Source organism: Strigops habroptila, chromosome Z (genome assembly GCF_004027225.2).
Source record: "Strigops habroptila isolate Jane chromosome Z, bStrHab1.2.pri, whole genome shotgun sequence".
NCBI classification, from domain to species: domain Eukaryota; kingdom Metazoa; phylum Chordata; class Aves; order Psittaciformes; family Psittacidae; genus Strigops; species Strigops habroptila.
This window is the reverse complement of record NC_044302.2, coordinates 39,627,375-39,652,265: the sequence shown is the minus strand read 5'-3', so window position 1 is coordinate 39,652,265 and position 24,891 is coordinate 39,627,375. Positions and strand designations below refer to the sequence as shown.

At 35.5% G+C, this 24,891-nt stretch overlaps 1 protein-coding gene across 3 annotated transcripts in view; it reads left to right on the top strand.

The window, feature by feature from the left end:
• Window positions 1–23,883, top strand: part of PRR16 (proline rich 16) — a 147,979-nt gene extending 124,096 nt beyond the window's left edge. For all 3 annotated transcript variants that reach the window (XM_030470435.1, XM_030470433.1, XM_030470432.1), the window contains one exon: window positions 22,034–23,883. The gene's annotated coding sequence lies outside the window, so the exon portion shown is untranslated. The remainder of the gene's footprint in view (window positions 1–22,033) is intronic.
• Window positions 23,884–24,891: the final 1,008 nt, after the last annotated feature.

Below are 24,891 nucleotides of genomic sequence, written 5' to 3'. Positions count from 1 at the left end.
AAATAACACTGAAATCATGTTTCTGTAAAAAAATATTTTTTAAAGAAAAACATCAGGTTCACATATGGAGAAACTCTTGACCACTTGGTTGACTGTAGGCATGTGTGGAAACCTTCAAAGAAACAGTAGAGAATCCTCATTATGCTGTTCAAAATCCCTTTTCAGAAGACAGTGGACAAATGAAGTCTTAGGTTCAGATTCCTTTTTAGATTATTTCTTTTATTTTATAACTACTGCCTTAATGATATCCAAATATCATAGAATCATAGAATGGTTTGGGACCTCGAAGATCATCTCTTTCCAAACTTTCTACCATTGGCAGGGACATCTTCCAGTAGATCAGGTTGCTCAAAGACCATCCAACCTGAATACTTCCAGAATTTGAGAAATTTGAACAGTTATGTGTTCTAGCATCAGAAAACAGAGGTATTCAGGAATGTTTCTTATGCTGAGTGCAGGTAAGCACTGGAAGCAGATGCTCAAAGTACTGTGATGTATCCATCCCTGAAAACATTCAAATTTCTTTGGGACAAGGTCCAGAACAACCTGGTCTAACTGTAAAGTAAGCTCTGCTTTGGGTTGGGCTCCACTTACTCCTTCCAGCTTCAGTTTTTCTGTGATTTTGTTAATGAGCTGGTTGGAGGTAACTAAAATTATCTGAAGAAATTGGTTTACAAAGTTACTGCCTATTTCAGCAGTAAAGTTTCACTAATGGAAAGATACTAATAATTATGCCTAGTTTAGTTATGAAATTCTTTCCAGAAGATATGTTTGAGGTTGTTAATATATATTTTCTAAGCCATGTATTAAGCCTGGTTTTGCTCAGAGAGTAATGTAGTGTAAAAGATAGGTATTGATGATGCATGTGTATGCCATGGGCTGTTTCAGATTTAGCAATCTGCAGAAAGCTGTATTAGAACTCTCTCATGTATGCAGTGGTTCTGAATGATTTGGTGTTAATTTTCTTGAATTAGTTAAAAAATAGCAAGAACACAAAGTGTATGTTTCTGTGTGTCCGAATTTCCCTCATAAATTTGTGTTTCAGTCTCTGTTAACAAGTATTGTCTGAAGTCATGTTTAGTACCATTCTTTTTCCTGCTGTATAGATATCTGCTCTGAGTCTATGCCTTCAGGCTGTTCACTGAATGCTTTCCATGGTCGATTCAGTCTTGCCACCACCACATTCTTAATTTTGTTGCTTTGTGAATTGAAATGAAAACACTGTTTTGCTGTGTCATTTGTACCATATATCACTGTTGTTTGTAGTTGAAACAGAGAGTATAATCTTCAGAACATTCATTAGATTTAGTTAATGACACTATCAGTGGCATTATAATTTAACATTCACTTGCTTCCTTGAGTTATCACATAATAATGTCTTTGAGCATAATTATGCCTTTCCATTCCTTAACACACAAGCATACAAACATGCCTTCTGTCACTCCTATTTGCTGATATTGTCAGTGTACTGGCTGTTGGTGTTCTGGCCCATTGAATCCATTCAGTAGTGTGCTGAGTTAGTGACTGGAGGTGGTTTTTCAGAGATTTGTGCTACATAAGAAGTAATTTGGTTGCTTGGATTATTTTTTGCGTATAAGAAATATTTCCTTTCTGAGTTTACTAATAAAATTTGCATAAAGTGTTATTTTTTCATATCAATAAGGAAGGGTTGAGAAAAAGTTCTGTCCATTTAGGAAAAAAAACAAAACAAAACAAAACCAAACAATACCAAACAAAACAAAAAGAGGTGTGCTTCTGCCTATGTTAGCAACTTGTGGAACACTTGAAGTACACAGTTACATTTCAGTTAGTTACCTCTGAGTCCATTTGTTTCAATAGCAACTTAATGTTTTTCAGAGGTGCTGGACACGTAGAATTACTTTGCCAATATTGCCACTGAATTCCGGTAGCACTGGCAGGCATTGTTGACTTGAATGTCACAGGTGATGAAGCAAGCCAGTGATGAAGTGTGTCCTTTTTACAGATCAAAATTAGTGTAATTTCTATAGTAACGGCAGATCTTGTAGGATAATTTTTCATGAAAGTATTAATTTACTTTGTACTCTCATTTGCCTTGCAGAGAGAAAATCACAAGTGCATAAAATAATCCCAAAGCCAGCTCATAAAATGTTCAGACTAGATGAAAGGTTCTGAATTGGGGTGATTAAATGACTATAGACAGCAGCTCAGGCTCTTTACACATACAGATGAATGCAAATAGGTGGAAATTATGTGAAATCTCGGCACTCGATTGCTTCCAAATTCTCTTAACTGCAGTAACTTGATTGACATGGAACTTAGTTTCTGATTGCTTACCTAATCTGGACCCTTTTTTTCAGGGGTTCAGTTACCTGAAAAACGTAACCAGAGAAACCTGTGAGGGAAATACTCTGCGGCATTCTTTATTGCGCCCATCTATAGGCGTATGTTTCTGTTATCTATCTTACTATATATGTATGTATGTATGTATCTATCTATCTATCTATATCTATCTATATCCATCTATCTATATCCATCTATCTATCTAGTTATTTATTCGTGGTCAGTAGATCCTGGAAGAGTATCTTACTGAGAAATATTGCTGTCATATATTGCTATATACCAAAAAGTCAGGTATTTAAAAGGAATACTTACCTTCCTTGTGTCTTGCAAATACTAAAAAAATTACCAGTAGAAACAGTCATGAAGAATACAAAACTGGAGGCGGTGATACAGACAATTTGGGCTTGACACCATAATGAGACTGCTGTTTTGTCCTGTTTTCTTTCATGGGATAAATTACAGTGCCTGTGCTAGGGCATCTTATGTGTCTGTGTGACAGCTGGTATAACTGTTCCGCCTGCACTTCTTTTCTTTTTAGTTTTTGGGCACTGCGTAGGTACTACAGATACAGCAGGTAGTGAGGGTAGACTATGCCTCCTGAGAGAAGAGCAGGGAGTGCTGCAGAATAATATGATTGGGCATGTAGGATGGAAATTTTGGAATGGGTTGAGAACATTTAGTGCTGGCAATAAGGAAGCTGTATAAAAAACAAAAAAGTGGGGTTTTTTTTAATATTATTGATTTGTAGGAAGCCATGAAAAAAGTGCTAAGTGTAAAGCAGGCCTGGAGGGACTTCCCGGCCAATGGAACATTTGATCAAACCTATTTTCATTTTGATCCATTCTCACACAACAGATCCAAGTTTCCATTTCCAATTGTTACCTTATTTCAAGGGCTCTACAGAAACCTAACATTAAAAATTGAATGACCTTTTGGTGTTTGAAGCATATTCAGTTTAAGGAAAATCCTGGCAGAACTGCCTGAAAACTGCATCCCATTTCAGGTCCTGAGTCAGAATTTTTGCATATAATTTCTGTAGTTAATGCCCTAGGGTAGTCAGTCAAAATCCTTTTGGGTAGCACAGTATTAGGATAGAAATGAGCACAGAGCAAAGTCTGAGTTCATATAAAATGTGTCTCTTTGTTTATAATTCTTTTTCGTCAGAATCCTCCCATTGTCTGTAGTGAGTCATTAACTGCAGTCATACTCTGTCTTGCTCAATGACTCATGCATTATTTTCTTAAAAAATTACATCGTTGCATCAAAAGCAATGGGGGAAGATCTCAGAGTAATTTGTAATTGGGAATCGTGGTTGTCTCTAAACAGAAGACTGGGGTTAAAAGCCAGTCAGAGGAGGGAAATGATCATTGCTTTTCTCACTACTAGAAGGATATTTTAACATTTAAAATACCATTTCATCTCTTCCTTCCTCTCTTCTCTCCCTTCACTCTCTCTTCTCTGTGCCTTCTCTGGATGCGTTTCAAACAGAAAAAAAAGGACAGTTAATTCGTTTTGAGCAGACCCGATCTGGACAGTTTTTACTATGAAAATCTAGGGAAATTAGGTACAAGGATGCTTGTTTCTGGATCACAATCAACTGTGAATGTCAGCTGGGCAAAGAGACTCAGCCCTACAAATTAACTTTGCATATCTACAAACCCCGAAATATATAAGGTTGCAAGGCTGCAGCTTTTATTAATTAAAGGCATCTCCAGGATTCAGTAGTCACTAACTCCAGGCATTTCAAGTTTGAATTTTTGTACTTTTGTTGTTTCTAGCCATCTGTGCCATGCAGTTAGATAGGACTGGGTACACTTCAAATGACCCTTCCAAGACAGTGATTTTGTATCACTTCACTACTTGAAATCCTAATAACTTTTGTGAAATTTCAGATAAGTCTAGAAATAAAGTTCAAATGAAATATTGCTTTTTTTTCTTTCTTTTATCCCTTTCTTTTTTCCCATTCTTCAATTTGACAAAGCAATGTTCCATCATTGCTCAGTTTTACCAGAAGTGGTTGCTTTTTATTGAATATTTGGCATAGTCTAGTTAAAATTACTTTGCATGGAAAATGAGTTGCAGAGATTGAACTTTCAGTTAGCTGATACCTTATACCTTCCTAGAAAAACAAAACTGAAGTCATAATGTGACATTTTCATATACTATATTGTGTATTGGGACCGTGTAAATAGTTTGCTTTCTTTAAAAGTATTCAGCAATAAGAATTCTTGTTCTGGATATTAACTCTAGATTCCCTGAAAATTTTTTTTATTTGTATGATCAATGTTAATTCTGTCCTAAATACTTATGATGCAAATCAAAATACAATTTGGCCCAAGCAGACTTTTTGTCCGATGTATTTTAGTTTCCCAACAGTTACAAATTTCTCTTCAGTGTAAAGCAGCTTTGCTCTAGCTTTTGAATGTGCAAAGGTTTCATTTTGCTGTGGAGAGCTTTCTTTTTTGTACCTTGGAAGTAGTATTACAGACAATTCTGATATCATGTATATAATTTAATGGTAATAGCTCTGTTATGGTCACCTTACTGCATCTCGACTGTCCTAGCTCAGTGGAACTGAAGGCTGGGATTTGGGAAAGATAGATAGTGCTCAGATAAGCAATTGCCTCTTACATGCCACCACCACAGGAGATGGAACAAATGAGTGCCACTGGGGCCAGTTCTTCAGCTCCTTCCCGCAGGTGAACGAACACTCTTGAAGTCTCAAAGGTACCCAAGATTTCTCTCCACAAGTTGTGTTGGGAAGTTCAACAGAGAATTTTGTGTTGAAATACTTTGTATTAGAAATTGCTGTGAAAGTACTGTGCATCATTTATATGGCTGCTGCATTCACTTCTGTGGGGCCCAGAAAACTCTTAGGATGTATGCTTGGATCCTGAACAAGAAACTTACTGTGCATTTTTCTTCAGAATAAGTTTTAGGCTGACTTTTCACCTGTCAGCATGTAAATGATTTAGAGGTTTGCACACTGCAGGATCACCGATAGGAATGGGAAATGCACATAGGCTTTCCTTCCCCTGAGAACCAGTCAGGTCAGGTAGAAAACGATATAAGCAGTGATTTGGAGGGTTACTGAGGGTGAATTTAGGCGCAAGTCACAGGAGTGAATTAACTCTATAGCAGAGATAAACTTCAGATAATCCATGTTTCTAAGTTCTTATCGATAAAACTATGAGAGGAAAACTTCCAGAATGTTAATGACTAAGAAAATCATCTAAAATAAAGTATTTATTTTCAGCTAAGAGCTAGTTACAGGTGACACATTACCTGCCCTCCATGTGTCTCTAACGTAGAGAAACATGTGGTTCATAGCCCAGAACATCGTTAAAACAGCAGCATGGTATAATGTGTAACATGACACCATCTGTATAAAATGTAGGCATTTGGGGTAAGTACAAACCAATTTCACCCCTGCGCCCACGATCAGAATTGCATAATTAGGAAAAAAAACCCAATAACAAACAAAACCCCAAGCAAACAAACAAACAAACAAAAAACCACCCCAAAAAACAACCAACAAAACCAAAATTGTTAAGAAAATGCCTATTATGTAAATGTGAACTATTTTTGCTGTTCCTATACTGATGGTCACAAATGGTAACATTTATAGAGGACTATAGACATGTTGGCATGCCCATATATTCCTTCTGATAGTAAAAATCTTGTTATCTACAAATTCTCATCATCAGCTGGCACTCAACTAGCTGAAAATTATTTTTTACAGAAATTTTTATCAGTAAAGTAAAAAGTATACAATACAGAAATACAATTACTGGAAAGTTTCAAGGTAACTAGTGGCTCTTTTGATACTCAATGCAGGTAGAGGGCTTAAGCAAATATAATCATATTTATGTTTGTTTTGAAAAGTCTTACATTATCTTCATATTATCTTTAAAATGTGTCAATATAATTGTTAGTTATGCATTCAAGAGGTTTTATTTAAATGAGTATAGGATAAAGAAAAATACACCTCTTAAAAGTACTGTGAAACTTGTTATAATTAATCTCAATAATTTAGTTGAAGCTCTAGAAATTAAGCTTAAAATGCTGAAATTTAAAGTAACCTAAGCATTTCTTATCTAAACCCTGGGTTAAATATCAGAGCATCTATTTCACAGCTTTACAGTTATTTGTGTTTAGGTATTCTATAAATAAATTATTTAGCAAGTTTTGGCCCTCTGTGATTTGTGCAGTGAGTACAAAATGTGATGGCCGAGTTCAAAATACACCTTGAGGTGGTTAATGATGTATAGTCATTAAGTAGTATCACTGGTTTACATGATTTCTGGAATAATGCTGTGCCATAAACACAGAATTTCATTGTTACAGCTGATGAACTTTGCATTTTAGAAAAGAAATGGATTTCTGTGCATGCCCCAGAATAAAAAGGGGGGGGGGGTGTGGGGGGTGTGGAAATCAAGAAAACCAAGCAAACGACCAAAGTTGGAAATAATATTTTTAAATAGTATTAGGTGTGTGAAATACATATTTGAATTCGGTAACACCAGGAATACAGGAATTATACTTGGACATAACAGTATCTCTTTTTCTTTTTGTTGTTTAAATTTCAGCCGGGCATGTATTTTATAAAAGAAGAAAACAGAATATTCTGCTAATTTTCTTCTGAAAATCTATTATTGCTTTAAGATAAAACTGATACGTGAGAAACACTGTAAGTTCATAATATTGTAATAATTGTGCTATAGAAAACTGTAGGTTTTTTCAGCAACAGTAATAGATCTTACATGCTTAAGTAAAACAAGTTTCTCAGTGCGTATCAGCTGCTCGCCCTGCACAGGGCTGTAGCTGCAGGAGGATGCTTGAGGAGAGTCCAAATGTCATTTCCAGAGACCCTTGACAGTCCATAAGCAAGAGAAAGGATATGTCAGAAAATAGAGAAAGTGAATTATTGTCTATGTAACTGATGAACGTATTAATTTTGTAAGTCATTACTGAGTAGAACCGTAGGAAGGAAGTGCAGGTATGTAATAGATAGGGAGCATACTCTTTCCTCTGGAGCTTCATTGGAACAGTCAATCAGCAGTGAACAGTGCGAGACCAGGTAACTGACCAGGCATGTAAAAAACACAATTAGTATGATAAAGAAATTGAAGAAAGGACAGTTGAGTAACTATTATAAGTGCTAGGAACCTGGATAACCAGCAAAATAAAAAGTAAAATTTCGATTTGTTAAAAGAAATTTAATATCTTTTTAGCATTACCTAAATTTATGGTTTGCATAACTGGAACAGTGTGTTCTGTGGTTATCACCTCTGAGATTGTCTGTGTAGCAAGTTCACACATAGTAGGTGTCAATGAAGACATAAATACTTAGGTTTAGAGTAAGCCATTCCAACATGAGGATCATAAATTCATGTGGAAATATTAAAGTACACAGCGATGGTGAAAAAAGTCTTATAGGTCCATCTCTACATGGATAACAGTGTCTGAATTACTTTTAAGGAAAAGATCAGAAATACTGGAGTGCCTACTTGGTCACTTGAAGTAGTTACGGAACAGTAGCTGAAAAGAAAGGTTTGCAGGGTTTGATGAGAATCGATGTTCATTTCCATGAAGTGTAAATTTGCATTTTTCGCAAAGCAGAATAGGAAGCATCATGTGACAACAATATATTTCACCTCTGTTAAACAATGTCTTGATGGAAGTGAGTACTACGAGAAATAAAATGACAAATCACTACTCGTTGCTATATGCTGGGGTTTTTCAGATGATCATTTTCCCAGGTAAAAGCATGTAATACACCTTGGCCATAAGTCTGCCTGCCCTCGCAGGAGCTGAGACTTACACAGGCAGGTATGATACAGGATGCTTTTGGGGTGGGAACGCTGCACTCCAACCAGCCATTGTGTGCCTACCCAGCAGTGGTGGGTGTATACACACTCTTGGGTGTCTATGAGACAAGTCACCACTGTCTTGGCCATGGAGTTATGTGCACAGCTTACATATAGTTTAGCTTTTTTGCTGATGTAGGTAATCTGCTTGTTGTCCAGGCTATATTGCCAGCCAAGGTGCAGGGTTTATGTAGGTGGGCAGATGTCTACCTAATGTGAGACATCACCGTAAATAATATAGTGGAACAAACAAAAGATAAGTGCAGTGGCCTTTCACATAATTGCTGTTTTATGTCTTGTTTGAAAGATGCAAGTGAACCTGATATAAGCCACATAGAGCATAACTGATTCAGCAGTACAAAAGATTAAATTATATGATTAATACATATTTTACCTCTGTATCTGCCATCAAAACCCATCAATTTAGCACTAGTAAGTGTCACAGAAGAAATGAAATTTCTGAGGGAGAACTTTGTGTTATTGTCTTGAACAAGATCGAGAGCATATTGATCTTCCTCCAAAAGCTTTTATGTTACTTTTTTCTGATTGCCTATTTTTAAAGGGGAAAAAAAGAAAAAATCTGAGACACCATCATCCCACATAGCTTTTGTACCGCTACTATTTGACAGCTACAATAAAATACAGTTATTACTAATTGCTTCTACACATAGATTTATTAAAGAATTACTATCTGAACAGCAGAAGACTTGTATTTCAACTAAAACCTCTAAAGCACAAACCACATTTTGGTTACTGCTGATGCATTCTTATCAGTTACTAGAATGTTCAGCTAACTCTTAATCAATTCACACTTTTTGAACTTTCCTTTTTATGGGAGCTATTCATGGGGCAAAGGAGGGAGGATGATACACGGAAAGAATTATTCTTCTCTAATCTCTGCTGTAGAAAATCCTTGCATACAAGATAATTCTCTTTTTTAACTAGTGTATACCACTGAGACTTACAGTCTGTGGGCTAGTTTGACCTAGCCCACAGGCAAGATAGAAGGCTCGCTTTTTTGGCTGCTATGTGTAGATCTAGTGCTATATTCCTATTAACATTAGAAACATGAGAAATATAGCTAACACAGTACTGGTCTTAGAGCCCAAGTCATCAATAAGAAAAGGAAAGGTAGCAGTTTTCCTTTCCACTATTATTACCGTCTGAGGTGGCCACTAGGCTGCATTATTTCAAACAATGCAAGCCAGCAGGGCCCAAATTATTCATTTATATCCATCCTGTCTAGCTCTGGAAGGAAAGCCAGTGTATCTTGACTCACACTAAAAGTGAAATGTGGACAGTGTATTTGTATGGCCAAAATGAAAAATTGAAATCTGTCATTCCTTTCAGCATTTACATATTCTAGCTGACACAAATCCAATTGTTTTTCATTCACTCATAAATAAAGCATGGGACAGATGTGCTAGATTTACAAATAGCTGGAGAAGGAGATAATGATTTTAGACTGCCTTTCTTTTGCCCTCTGTAGCTAGAAATAAGAGCAGTCCAAATCGAGTTGCTCTCTCTGCCTGAGGCACTTTGAACTCACAGCATGCTGTGTTTCTGTATGGAGCAGTATGGCTTCAGCTGCTCACAGCTGCAGATCCAGCTACTTGGAGACTTTGGTAGAAGAAGGTGCTTTGAGAGAGGAGAGAGAGCTGGGATGATTGTTGTGTTTTAGAAAAGCAATAAGCACCACACTAAGAAGACAGAGTATCCCTTTTTTATCTACTGTATTCTAAACCTGAAGGATAGATTGAACTACAAGATAGGTCATGCTGTGTGCCAGCTTTCCCCTTTCTCAACAGCCACAAATACCAAAAACTGCGAGCAAAACCCTTACTTTGTTCTGTCCTCTTGTCCTTCCATCTCAGGTCCCAAACTAGAAGCTGACTTTTCCCAAGCCACAAAGCAGAGGTGAAGTCTCCTGAATCTTTTTAACTTTCCCCCTTCTTATCTCCCTAACTCTTTAAGGAAAACCATATTCTCTTGATTGAGTCAGTTACCTGATGCTCTTTGCAGCAACAAAGGCAGCTGAGCATCTTTCAGCTGGAATATGTTTAGGCATTCCCTAAAATAGTCTAGAATTTGGTTCTTGAAGTAAAATAAGTTCACAGTTATACTGAGATTTTTAATAGAAGATTGCAGGAGGATGCAGCTAGCAATTTATCATTCAGCACATACTCTGTGTTGGTGGGAGGAGTGGTAAGACTTCACTCAAAATGGAGGCTGGTGTTGTAGAAAAAGGTTTTTCAGAAGTGAGCTGTCAGCTTTTCATTTGTCCATAATATACTTTGCAGGTGTGACTTGGTATACTGTGAAGATTTTGTTACACCATCAATGAGCTTTCAGCTGATCACTGACTTACAGTTGTGATTAGTGCAGTGAGTTACATAGCCACATGCTAAGAGCTTGTTATATTTTTTCCTGGTTTTCTGTTTTCTTGTTTTGTTATTGGAAAACCACTATGACACAGGTAAAACAGTTTACAAAGCTAAATTTAACAATTTAACATCTTTGCATTTAGTGATGCATTTAGTGATGTAAGTATTGGAAAGAAAAATAAGCTGTTCCAGTCTTAAAAGCTTTTCTGCTGCTCTTGCTTAGAGGCTCTTTTAGGTATTAAGAGTTAAGAGGCTCTTAAATAACTTTAAAAAGGAGAACTGACATTAAGGATTAATACATTTTTCAATATGAATTGTAAAGGAAAGTTTCATCAGTCCAAACTTCTAGCTGTTGGGTTTGCAAGGGAAATGCAAAGCCATTATATTTTTCATTGTTATTTTAATCAGCTAAGAATTTCTAATAAGTACTTCACGTCTTCATTTGCTGTCCGAAGTACAATTCATTGCACAAAATAGACCCCAACAAACCCCAAATCCATTAAAATAAATCAGGGTTCATTATGACTGGAGCAGAGTTGATTTTCAACTATTTGCAAAGGAATGATCCAAATTACAGATTCAGTGGGCTTTCCATCCTTTTTTGCTTTTGGGTACATTGCTTTGTCACACAACTCATAACACAAGTTGCATGCTGTCTTTACCAGGCTCTACTCAATGATGTCTAAAATTATGTCTGGTCTCTAAAAAAAAAAAAATCAGAAATGTTGATAAAAAAATGAATTTATGTTTTGATGAATAAATTTACTTAAATTTTAGGTATTGCATTTTTTGTTTTCTTACATCTGGCTTACTCAGTTGCCTTAGGGGAACTGAGAACCCACTGTCTAAATTCCTTTATCTATTTTTGTTATAGTGAACAAATTGCTGCTTTTCACTAAATACATTTACTTTGTCTCATTGTCATATTTGGTACAGCACTGTCATATGTGTTGGGAAATTGTCCTTTTCCTGAAATTTGCCACACCTTAAGTAACTTTGTGTTTTGAACTGCTGATATGTGGCTAGTGGGCTTGGCAGTATTGACTGTCTAAACTAGCACTAGTCCTTCTCTTTGGATAACTTAGTATTAAAAGGAAAAAAACGAACACAGGAAGAAAGTGTAATTATGAGAAAACAAAAGTGATCTGCTTCTCAGGGCTATTTTTTTATTTTTTTATTTTTTATCTTTCTGACAGATAGGTGGCTGTTTATTGTCCTCCTGACTCTTCCTGGCCCACATTGCTTCTGGAGCCACATGTCTTTTTCAGGTTTTTTTCTTGTATTGCTACTCACTCTTACACTTCCCATTCCATAGAATGATAGAATCATAGAATTGTTTAGGTTGGAAAAACCCAAGAAAAGAGGGACACTGAAGAAGTCATTGGGGATACACAGATATCTCTCAGAGCATCTGCAGAAACATCAAAACAGTGATGATTTCCCATGACTTCAAGAGACGAGGTCACATTCCCCTGCAAGGTCACAACAGCAAACATAGACTTGTGTTAGGCATTGGGATTATGTGTAAGTGAGAATTAACTTGGTTTCAAACACCAGGAACTGAAAGTTAAGAGAATATAGGGTAAAATTTAAACAATAGTGTACAAAATAAATTCAGAAAATCTCAAATTTATCCATATAACTGTAACTGTAACCATAGACTTGATAAGATTTGGCAATACTTGTTCAAGATTAAGTACTTTAATAATTTTGACCAGTTCAGCAAGAACAAACTGGTTTTGGATGCATCGATTACAGAAAATAAAGACGAGTGTCTTTGCTGTGTGTCATGAGATATAGAAAGTCTACCCTACCTGAAGAAGCAATAACAGTGATTTTGGCCTTCTGTCCCATGCAGAGAAGGAAATGCTTGAAGAGATGTTTCAAATGTACAGAGGGCCATCTGTGACTTAACTAAAGAGCTGCAAGCTCTCTTATAACTGTGCCTTGGAGAACAACATTGTAGAGGGCTTTAGCCACCTCAGCAGGCACACATAGCTTCAGTGCTTCAAACATAATTCTAATCCATGTAGCCCAGAGCATGCACTGCTGCTCTGATTGGAATCAGGATTTTGCTGCAGGCTTTCTTACATATGTGAATAACTCATTTAGATAAATAGATCAAGAGGTTTTATTCTTGTTTTCAACTTCAAGGCAGCCCATCAAAATAGCTAAACTCTTTGGTGAACAGCTCACAATATTGCTGGCCTAATAGTTTGTGGTATTTTATTGGCCAGATAAACACTGTATTTGAGGCCTGTGCTTAATGTGCAAAGCACTGGGTTGCATATTTTGCTTGTAACCTTTTCCTGAATAGCATTAGCAGGAGAGTTTAATGTGCTGTATTTGAATTCTGAGCTGCATTTGTTGGTTTGAATATCTTTTTGTTAAACAAATCACTCCAAAGCCAGATGAGCATGGATATTTGTGTTGAAGCAGGAATGGCCAGAGATTTTCAGTCAGCAAGGCAGTCTGCACTGGCAAAGGTCTTGAGGTTTGCAAGTGTTAATATTGAGAAAGAAAAAACCTACCCCCCCCACCAATCAACAAAAAAAACCCCACCAAAAAAAAAAAAAACCAAAAAACAAAAAACAAAAAAACAGAAACAAAACCAGAAAACCAAAACAAACACACACAAAAAAGAAAACCACCCAGGAGTTTTTTGTTCGTTGTTTGCCGAGTTTTTAAGCATATTTGGTGGATATTATGAAAGATCTAAGGCAGAGATGCTTTATGGCTTTTAATTTTTTCTATAAAAAGGAAAGAGATCTGAAACTGGGATATGTTGTTCCCTATATAATAGTCTCCTTTTTTTGTGGGATATCACCACATACTGCTACCTATGCCCTTGAAGTAGTTCTTTACTATATTTTTCACATGTGTAGATTTTGATTGGGATGTCTGTGCTAACAATTGAGAGAAATTAAGCTTCCTGTGCTTACTTATGTAATCTAGAAAGCAAGTACCTTCTAGTAGTGTATGTACCACATCACAATTCAGAGCTCTTTAGCAAGGTTCACATTAATTGCATTTGAACATTCCAGAAAATGCATAATGCTTTCCATAATGAGATTCTTTCATACATCTTCAATGTAAATGTCTTGTTGGGTTGATCTCTTTCATGCATATTGTTGCTGAAAGTACAAAGCACATGAAAATGCTAGGTAATATACTGATGCTTAGCTGTGGGGCTTTGTTCACCTTCCAATCTAAGAATACATTCATTTTTAGAATAGCTGTTGCTCTTTCCATTCAATTTCTTCCTGATACCATCATGATTTTGTCAGGAGCTCAAGAGTGTAGCTGGTTAAGTCTTGGTAAGTTAATGTGCAGAAGTTTCAGTATTTTTCCTTCACAGTGCATGAAATCTCAAGCACTAGGTACAACCCTTTCTGTTGTGCCTAGTGGGGGAAAAGGGCTACAACAGATGGTCAGGATGTCTTCAAGTAGGCTGCTGAAATGGGGACACTTGTAGTAAACACTGTCCCATTGCTGCATGTCCTCAGGGCTTCTCACACCTACAGGCTTCTGCCCAAGATTCAGCTGTGAGCTACTCAATAATTTTTAGCAGCTAAAAATTCCTAGCTACAAAGACAGAATCTCCCAGTGTTCCGAAACATCACAGAAAACCCTTTTATTTTGTCAAGAAAAAAAATTTGAATTTGAGTATGTTGACTAACCAGAATAGTAGTGAATCATTGTGAGCCTTTAGTCACATTGGCATGTTTAGGGAGAACGAGATAATGTAATTTCAGTAATCTCCACATATCTGCTGACAGTGAATTTTTTTGTTTGTTTTTTTATTGAGTAGCAAAATATTGGTGCCAAATGATAAAGAAAAAAGTAAATACTGCAAGCACTTGTAACGAAACACATGTTGTCAGCTAGAATTATAAATTATTTCATCCCTCAACAGGCAAACCTGCAGAAAGGCACTGCCAAAGTATTTGCAGATTTTTTCTGATGTCTTCTAAGTCCTTTTGGCTAGCAAAGTAAGTCTAATCCTACAAGGCTGCTGGCTTGCTTGAGTCATTTGAAATGGATGAAAGATCAGTAAATGTAAAAAAAAAAAAGAAAAGGGCAGAAATATTGATATTTACATTGTCTCCAGCATGGCTTCTTTTACACATATACTTTCTTCTTTTAAAAAAATAAGCAAGTGGAGGGCTGCCAGCTCACTTGTCATCCATTCTTCGTAGCTCCCAGCTGAATGAAAAAGGTTGCACCTGTCAACTGGAAGATGTACTCTGGGGAGAACAATTTTCAAACCATTCACGTGTCACCGTAAGACATGTAATTATACAAAAACCTCTAAACTCTAAAAAATGAAACATAAACAGTTTAAATAATAGCAGATGTAAGTCCTTTAAAGCATTTATTAATTATTCTGTGTGAATTTTCATGTGTCTTGAGACTAATGTCCCTTTCACTGACTGATAAAAGGTTTTTTCCATTGGCATGTAGATTATGCCATATACTCAATTAATTATTTTTATTCGGTGACTGTGGGTTCATAGGGATTTGTATTGTCATCCCTTTTTCAGTTATAAATAGTCAGCCTTAAAAATTGACTGATTTAAAAATAAACCACAGGAAATCTGAATTTTTACAGAAAAAACAGTTACACTTATTAGGTATGGGGTAGTGGTGTCTTTTCTCACCTGTCAGACCTTCCATTCTCTCTTAGTTTCCATCAACAGCTAGAATGTAAGAAAACAATGATGGCAACATCCTTAAATAAAGCAGAGGTAATAGGTACCTTACTGACAGGGAACTTGCAGCATGGATATTGGATGCGAAATTCTTTGGCAACTCATTGCGAATGCAAGGTTACTTCATACCTAATATTTTTGTTTCATTATTTCCTTGCTATGGCATTGCCTGTGGTAAACTAGGTGAACTTTTTAACCCACTCTCCAAGTGTGTTAATAGCTAATAATAGTTAGAAACAGAAAGGTACTTCTGTTAGGGACTTAGCTGTCTTTTGCATCTCTTTCTTTTCCTAATCTTTGTTCTACCTCCGTTTGACATAGATGTGCATTCAAGCTAATTAATGACATTTTCTTTGACACAACATGAAAAGGAGAGCAGAACTAAGGACAGAAAGATTAAAATAATATAACATATTTTCTTGCTTTTATGCTTTAACACCCGAAAAAATACAGTAAGAAGTAAGTAGGTCTAATCCTACAAGGCTGCTGGATTGCTTGAGTAATTTGAAATGATGTATTCCTTGCACCGTATTATTTTCCATATCACTGTAGGACATTCTCTGCCTCTCAGATACAGATCCTCTGTTTGGGAAAATAGCAGTAGGCCTCAGGTTTACCTAGCCATATATCCCCAGCCCTCTGATATTCAGCAGAAGGATGCTTCAAGAAGCGAGGTTTTGTTTACCACTAGCAATGTATGGTTTATTTATTTCTGTTGTTTCAAGAGTATAAAGGGTCCTCAATAAGCATCAAAACTCTTGGTTTTGTGTTTGTGCTTGTAGGTTCAGTGTTTGAAAAGATGAAGCAGGCATCTGTAGAGAATGAAAAGAAGAGTCAAATAAAATGCTGTTAACTTGTAATATGTAGATTAAAAGTATTGCTTAGATCTCAAAGGAAAACTGCAGCCAAACCAGAAAGTGGACCCAAAATTCCTGTATATATTTAAAAGCCTGATATGCCAGGCTGGCTTTATGATTTCATTATTGTCCACTGAACACTTGGTATTAATTATTTCAGTAATCCCTCATAAACTAATACCCAAGTACTTTCTGTGTTCAAAGACCTCATAGCTAAACAATTGATAACTACTGTTCAAGAACTATCACCAGACATTAGAGTGGCTGTCAGTACATCAAATTAATTTCTATCATTAGCATATCTCTTCTAGGGATATAAATAAGCTGAAGTGTGACTACTTCTGTATAGAAAGGCCCAGTTTAGTTTTCACATTGGTTGCTTAGCTACTGCTGGCAGTGGCCATTTTGAACTGTGGCTTTGGATGTGACCTTGCAAACTACAGTCTTACTGGTTGCAGCCTTGTGGATATTGTCCAAGATCTGTCCTGCAGCTAACCCAACTCAGCAGAAGAGACAATTCATATATATATGTACATTGTATGTATACACATATGTAGGATATATGAATAATGCATAAACACATATATGTTTCTATTTTCATATATGTATATACATTCTAATACAGCCATTGATAAGCGATCATTTAAGTGTACTTGGCCTTGCTTTTTACACAAGCCTACATCAGAAGCCTAACTGTAAATGATAATTAGGAAGATCCATGCCTTGTTCCTTTGAAATGAAAGATAGTGTGAATTTTATATCATACTTCAGCACAAAAAAACCCAAAAACCTGATTTCCTCTTGATTATTTCTTGCTTTTTCTGTGCATGTTAGTCAAATACAAGATAAAGTGTAGTCCAAAGCTATTTTTTTGAGAAAATAGCTTTTCTGGGAGCTAATAAATATGTATCCTAGAGATGAAAGGAAAAAATATTTCGTGAATACTTGCTTCATGAAAGATGTATCGTAACATATCCAACAACTAATGAAAAAAGAAATAGGCTTCCTAAGAATGTATTCACGCTTGGTATTTCCAATTCTATGTTAAGAAATGCTTTAATATATTGCCAGAGCTGTTTTCCAACATTTGAGTGGATGAGTGATCAGAAAGGCAAAGGCAAATGAAAAGGAAGAAAGCCGTGTCAAGAAAAATGACGTGATAAAAATGTTTCTAAAGGTTGAAAATGGTGAAGAGAAATGTATTGTCTCAGCCAATAGCATTTTGTAGTCAGAGTTTTGGCAATTTTGGCAATCATCATGACAACCCCCAATATAGGCTATTGACTTCCATGGTGTCAAGATAGGGCTTGTAACTTTGGTTGCTTAGATTTCAGCTGCATCAGTTGCGTTGGAAGCTACTGTTATCAACAAAAAAGGCTTGATTTCATGTTGTCATTTCTCTTAAATTTTAGGTGTTTTGAACATTATTGAGACAAGCACCACAGCAATTTGGCCAGCAGCTGATGAGCAATTAACAAGAAATTTTATGAGATTCATACACTGACAAGCATGGTGCTCCTGACATTCATTGCATACTTCTGTTACCATTAACTTTTCATTATAAAAAATATTATTCTAATGTAGCTTGCAGAGACAATATTCTGATGGTCTTCATTTTGTTGTGTAAACACACAAAGACAGTAAAATTCTACAAATACATTACTTAAGCACTAGAAGTGCAGTTGGAAAAGTGTATTTAATAAATGCTTTCATCATATACTCTTTAACATCATTTACAGATTTCTATTTAGGATTATCTTCCTAGAACTGTATTTAGAACTGGTTTAGAGAAAGCTCTAGAGATATCAAAGCTGGAACAACGGAGGACTTCATAACCACATTAGGGAAGTGTTGATGGGAGAGTTTAGCAAGATTATAAGAGTAATACTACTGTAGAAGCTAATATATGCTGTCAACATATTAAATGAATTACAATGTGTTAAGGAAAAAATAGAAAATGTAGATATTGAAAATTTAGAAATTTTGATTTTTCATGCCATTTACAATCTCTTCTAAAGCTTTGAGAAAAAGAAAAGCTTCCAGTAAATAACAGGGAATTCTTGTTTGCTCATTGGCAAATAAATTATTTACAGACTGAACAGTAGGATGGGTATTATTGTACATAAATAAGTATTCTGAAGCTTCAGAGGAAAAAGGAAGAGTTACAAAGAAGCAGATTTGTTAACATTCTGTGTTGTTTAGATTTGATCATTTCAGGTTTTACAGGGAAAGATATCTCAACAGTGCTATACCACAGAACACAAAAATATTAACATTGTCTTATATAGTTCAAATGTTAATGAAGAAATAAAATGCTTGATAAAAAAATCAGTTTTACATTCAGCAGAGTTCCTTTAATTATAAAACACACAATTTTATCTGAAGGTTCTGGCTTCTGACTGAAGCTGTGTGTCTTCTGAAATCTGTTATTTAAATTTATACCTAAAAAACCCCCCAAAACCACCAGGAGTGATGATGGAGATTTCTTGGACAATTGCAACAAGCAAAAAAAAAAAAAAAATCTACGAAAGTATTTCCTTCCCTTGCAATAATTCTTTCTTCTATTGAATGAATTAGCATAGTAATGCATCTTGTCTGAAAGGAGTAATAAACCCAAGGTAATAGAGTTAAGATGGTCTATATCTGAATTTAAATATTTCTGTATCTTTCAGGTATAACTAAGTAACCAAAATAGATGTCATTATTATTTAAACAATATCTACAAAATATGTGCACTATGTTTAGGAGGATTTATTAATATGTGATTTTATTTTTTCCTTGGGAACATTTGTTATACTCTTAAATATGTGAGTACAGCTAATAGCTCTGACAGCTAGTGTGCTTATGACTGATGACAACATACATCCAAATGTGCTAAAATAGCCCAAACAATGGAAATTTTAATTAGACTAGTCTTTCAGGTGCTTTTCTCAGACTCAAAATTATGTGGAAATTACATAGTTTATCTCTCTTTCAAGCATATCTCTCTTTCTCAATTGAACGTGAAATACATTTTTCCTAGTTTTTTTCTCTTTTTTTTTTTTTAATAAAAGGCACTAGACCAAGCATAAAAAGTTGCATCTAAAGTATCCTTTTCTGTAATGTCAGTCACCACTGCACTCATCAGTTCAAGTTGATAAATGTCTTCTATATAATTTGCTTGATGCTCTTCCTATCATGCCACTATAGAATCAAACTGCATTTATTATTCTTTAAATACTGTGAGCTGAATGTGAGTATATCTGTGTCTGAGTATCTTTAAAACAAAATTAATTGCTTATTCAGCTAACAGTGGAGAAATGTCCCCTCCTATAATTTTCCTGTTTTGTACCAAATCTGTAAATCGTCATTCAATTTATGCTAACCAATGTATGCATAGCCATTCTATAAGTCTGAGGTGAAAGGGCTCTTCCCATTAGTAGCCTTTTCCTTTAATATTTTCCATTCACAGTGTTCTGCATAGAACTCTGTGCAGTGACACTATGGTCATGGCCATGATGGGGAGGAGAATGCCATGCTAGATTGGACTAGACTCACTTTCAGTTTTTGAGAAAACTGTGGCAAATAGAAGGAAACAAAAGGAGTAGATGTGTTGGGGCAATACTGTCAGAGAAGTAAAATATAATTTTTTATTCTAGAACACTAGTTATCTGGTTTTGAATGGGGAAAAAAATTGCATTAGTTTCTCTAAGTCTGTTTTTTTCTGGAACTTCACACTGATGCTGTAGAAGAAAGAGAATGACCCAATAATGCTATTTAAGTAGGGAAAGAGAAAAGGGATGTGAATTAACAAAATGGTCTCCCATAAATTGTCCAAATTCAAGCTCCCTAGTAAGGTCACTTTTTTCCACTATGAGGATGTTGACAAGGTATGGTTTAATGGAGGGATTTTTCAATTATTAATTAAATGTAGTGATTTGAATGTAGTGATTTGACAGCCTGTCAAAATAGTCAAAGCTATAAAATTAAGAACTAGACAAATCAGGATAGTAACCTTTAATTAGTTGACACTTTTTGTTTTTCAGTAACTGGCCTATTTTCTCTCTCACTTCTTCATTTGTGCAATAATGATTTGTAATTATGGATTTTTTTTGAAAGTGACAAGAGGAACTGCTTTGTCAGTTTTTACTGCAGACGTTGCCACCTTCCTAATTTTTAACTGAAGAAGCTTAATCATAATCTTCTAGATTGAACAAATTCGTTATTTATGTGGAAAGGTGCATCACATTTTTCACATGTGCTTTTTAGTAGAGACATCATATAGAAACATGGGCTTTTCTTCTTTGATGGAATGTTGATGAAATGAAGGTGGATATCATGTGGTTGTATGACTGGGAATGTACCAAATTACGTGGGTTGATGACTGAATTAGAGAGATGCTAGAGGACTCCATTCTGTTTTATGAACATTAAGCTGAGTTCAAGGGCAATGACATATTTTTTGTATGGTTTTTTATGAGGTATTAATATACACGAATCATTAGTCCAGATGTAATTGAAGCCAGAAACTGTGACAGCTGAAAAAGGGCTGTTTCTAGTGATATGAAGACTGTCCTCAGTTAAAAAATAAACTACTAACAGCTAATTAGGATACTCATCTTTTTCATTAATAATGTAAGCCAAGACCTAAATAGTTGGCTAAGAAGAAAAATTACTTCTAGGACAAATTTATTGTAATTTATTATACCGTGTTTGCGGGGTTGGGTTATTGTTGGGCTACTGTTGGGTTACATTGGGTCACTGTTACAATCTTGAATGTTACTTAAGTTTCCCTGAGTAATATTTTGTTTTAGTTGTCAGGAAAAAAATAAAAAGGGTCAACGACACCACCTTCAGGTTCTCTTTTTTCTCCTGCCAAAGTGAAATTCAGTCCTACCCCTTGACAATCTTTATCAAATTGATGAATTCCAGTCAATATGAAACAAAAAGAAGTGCGAATGAAGGGCTAGATTCATAAAGCTAATGGCAAAGAAGTAATTTTCCTCCCCCTTTCAGTATGTAGCTCTGGGTGTAATTCACCAACACTGAAAGAGGAAGTTTTCGTTCTTTTCCTCAAGAAGTGTGAATTCAATCATTTAATCCAAGTTAGTGCCCTAGCTACCAACAGGTAAGTATCCCAAGGTCTCTCTTTTTGGTGATGCTTTATCTAATGTCTGATAAATAAAGTTAAGAAATTCAGTGAGTCAGTGAACCTCAGCACTAGATTGGAGCATTATTCTCGTCCACTGGCTCTAGGACTATTTTATTCAAATTAAAGCAGTTTAACAAAAAGGAATGTGAAGGAATGAAATCAAAATTCTATCATCTAGTGTATTATTGATTAGGAAATTTACGTGTCAGTTGAGAAACTTCTGCTGAATTCACTTTCTATTTAATCTGAGAAGAGGGATTAGAATACAGATTGTCTAAATTAGACTTGAATTCTTGGAGGTTTTTTCAAATGTTTAATATATAGCTTTTTATTTTTAAAATCTCAGGAGTTCTTGTTTCACTTTGTGCCTTGAGGCATATTGTTAAGTTGAATTGTTATGTTAGGTAAGTGAAGAAGGTTAATCTTCTTAAAATGAAAAATAAAAAAAAAAATATCATTTCAAGATCTTCATATAGTCCAAGACCTAGGCCAGTAGCAATCACTTTCTCAGGTGGTGTAATACGATGTGATTCCAAAGACATTATTGAAGCTAAATCCCTTTATCCCAGCACAGAACCAAGGCTTGTATCAATAACCAGGTGCAACTATAAAGGGACAAGTTTCAAAATACCATAAGTCTTTGAACATTTGCTCACACAAGAAATAAAACAATCATTTAAAATTCTGTTTTGTTTACTGTTAACTTCATCTGTTTGAAATAACATCTTTATAACTTTGTCTTCTCTTCTTTTTAACAGCACCTTCAGGCTTGAAGGAATATCTATACCTGGAGGCACGTCAGTTAATTTCTTGCACATCAGATTCATCATAGTGACTTCTTGCAGGCCAGATCTGAGAAGTAACCAGGAACCTGACCCTCTGTGGAGAATGGAAAAGCCCTTCAAGTCAGAGCACAACTGATCATGAGTGTAATCTGCATTTTATCAGCTTTCTCAGATCTGACAGCTACAAGCTGAGTCCTGGCAAAAGCCACAGCCTTAAATTCCATTTAGTGGGAAAGGAGAATATAGAGGACTAAATGTCTTGCCCCATTGCAGAAACTGCTGTCTCCAAGCCTGACACTTGAGTCCTGTGCTGAGCAACCAGAGTAACAAACAGTGAGTTTTTCATGGGTCCAGCCAGCATCCACAAATATTTCAGTATGTAGCCAAAAGGAGAAATGAAGCACTTAGGTAATAGCAGAAAATGAATGCATTTACTGTAACAGAGGAATGTTTCTGTCTGTAGGGAAAGAAGACCTTGTCATCCCTTGTACATATTCAAAGCCATACAGGAACAGGGCATCAGTGATGTTAAATTGCTTAAAATGACACTGTCTCCTGTCCTCCGCCCAACTTTGAAGAAGTTCGGCTGTTAGAGATTGCATCTCAATGCACTTCTAGTATTTGCACTGTCACTTCCATTCAGGGTAATGATGTGTGTCACCATTTGCACAGATGGCCCCAGGAGATTTTTGGCCACAACAAGCTATACTTTGCCGGGGCTCCAAAAGGAAAGTTAGAACTGAAGAAAAACATTTGCGCTTTCTTTCACTATGGGGATCTCTTCACAGAAAGGACTATGGTCTTTTCTTAGGTTTAAATAAATACATACATATACATACATATATATATGTATATATATGAAAAAGCATCAACATGATAAGGTGTATTTAAAAAGGGGATATAATCTTTTGTAATAGCATCCATTTTTTATTGTATTAGCAACCAAGAAATTTAGTCTATGGAATTATACATCCAAAATGTTCCTATTGAACATTGACATTATAGTCCCAGTTACTGTTAAAGAAATCATTTGTAATATGTATTTGACATAAAATTTTTCTAGCCATTTGTCTATACTTCATGGAGATACCTAACAGACAAGCAGCATTTTCAGTTTATTTTTCTAAATAAATTTGTTGTTTGTATTATTTGCAGTCACTCATTTTGGCTGGTTTTCGTTATCTCCAAAAATGATTTAAAGACAGAACCAAAACACAGGAATTGTTCGTATTAAGCTGTAATGATTTGCTGACCGAAAGCTTTAATATAAATACTGTAATTTGTAAAACGATGAAGTATATTTATACAGGCAAATATGTATGGAAAACAAGAGGAGGTATTTTAACTCTTAATTTCAGAACATAGTTTATTTTAATATCCACATGAAGAAATCTAAATATATAATGGGATAGATTTTTTATTATCAGTGAGTTTTAGCAAATGAAGATTTGGATGCTGAAGCATGAAGAGAATGTAGTCTAATAATGGTGGTTTCCCAAATTATGAAGAGACCCTTTGTCAGCTGTCTCTTTTTATTCAAAAACTGGTTTCATTTTTTGAGGTTTGAGGTTTGGGTTTTTTTCTATGTGTGTGTAGGGCTGTTTGTTCAGGTTTTGTTTGTTTTAGCATACTGAAAAGGCCGTGAAGGTGATACTATTTGATCACAAATGGAGAAGCTACAGAGTAAGAGATTGTTCCTTAGAACAATCTACAGTTTACAGTTAAGAATACTCATTGTTATCCATCTACTGAAGTGTTTTGTTGTCAAGCTATTGAATATTTCAATGCTAGAGCTGTTTTGAATAAAATATATTTTTTCCTTTTTTCTTAGTCCATCAGCCTGTGTGTAATTTTAAGAGAATAGTGAAGCACGCGATTCCCAGTTCACTGAAAATATTCATCTTAAAGCCAGTCATATGTATCTGATTTACAAAGCTGAATAGGTTTTTCTTTATTTGCATTGCTTTATGGAACCTATCGAGTGCTCACTAACAGAAAAATGATCTTTCAACAGCAAAAAAAGGAAAATTTAAGCCTTTTTTAATCTGTAGGTTAACTGTGTAAAGGGCAGGTATCTTGAATATGTGTTACTCTGCTCTAATGTAGTAAATAGTGTATGTGTGTGTGTTTGTGTGTGTCCATGCATGCGCACCCTTACCTGCTGGTGAATGAAATGCCAATTTTGCTGGATTAAGTGCCACAAGTCCTGTTACTGCAAAAGATTATCATATTGTTGTATTTCTTGGAGAAAGACCTGAGCTCTGTCTTTGCTTGTGACTCTGAAGCCATAAATAGCTTTTGTCAGGAAATCACAAAGTGAAATAAGTAAGTGAATATTAGCTTCCCTCATCTGGCAAAACCTGGGATCATCTCATGGTTTGACTCTTTTTTAAAGGAAAGTTAGTGGTCAATTTCCATTGGTGCAATGGATAAATGAAACCTTTGTATTTGTTAAAGAATGATGGCTGTGTTGTAGTCCCACACATTTTAGCTTATAGTTGGCTTATAGTCTTTAAACTGTGATTTTGTTTCTGTCATTAGAGTAACATACTTGGACACAAAACTTGCATGGGCTTGGTTTTGCTCCCTCGTTGGGTAACCTGTATTTTAAAATTGGAGAGCTTACTCTTTGAGACTAGTATTCAGAGTTGTTTAAAGTAGGGACAACATTATCAAAACAATGAGAAAATTTCAGAATGATAATTTGAGCACTTCCATTATTATCTGATAATATTTGGAAAAGCTCCTATTTTTGTGAACAAAATGCATTCATCTATATTTGAAAATAGCCCAATAAAAATCTAGTGAAATAATTCATTACTACTTGCAAA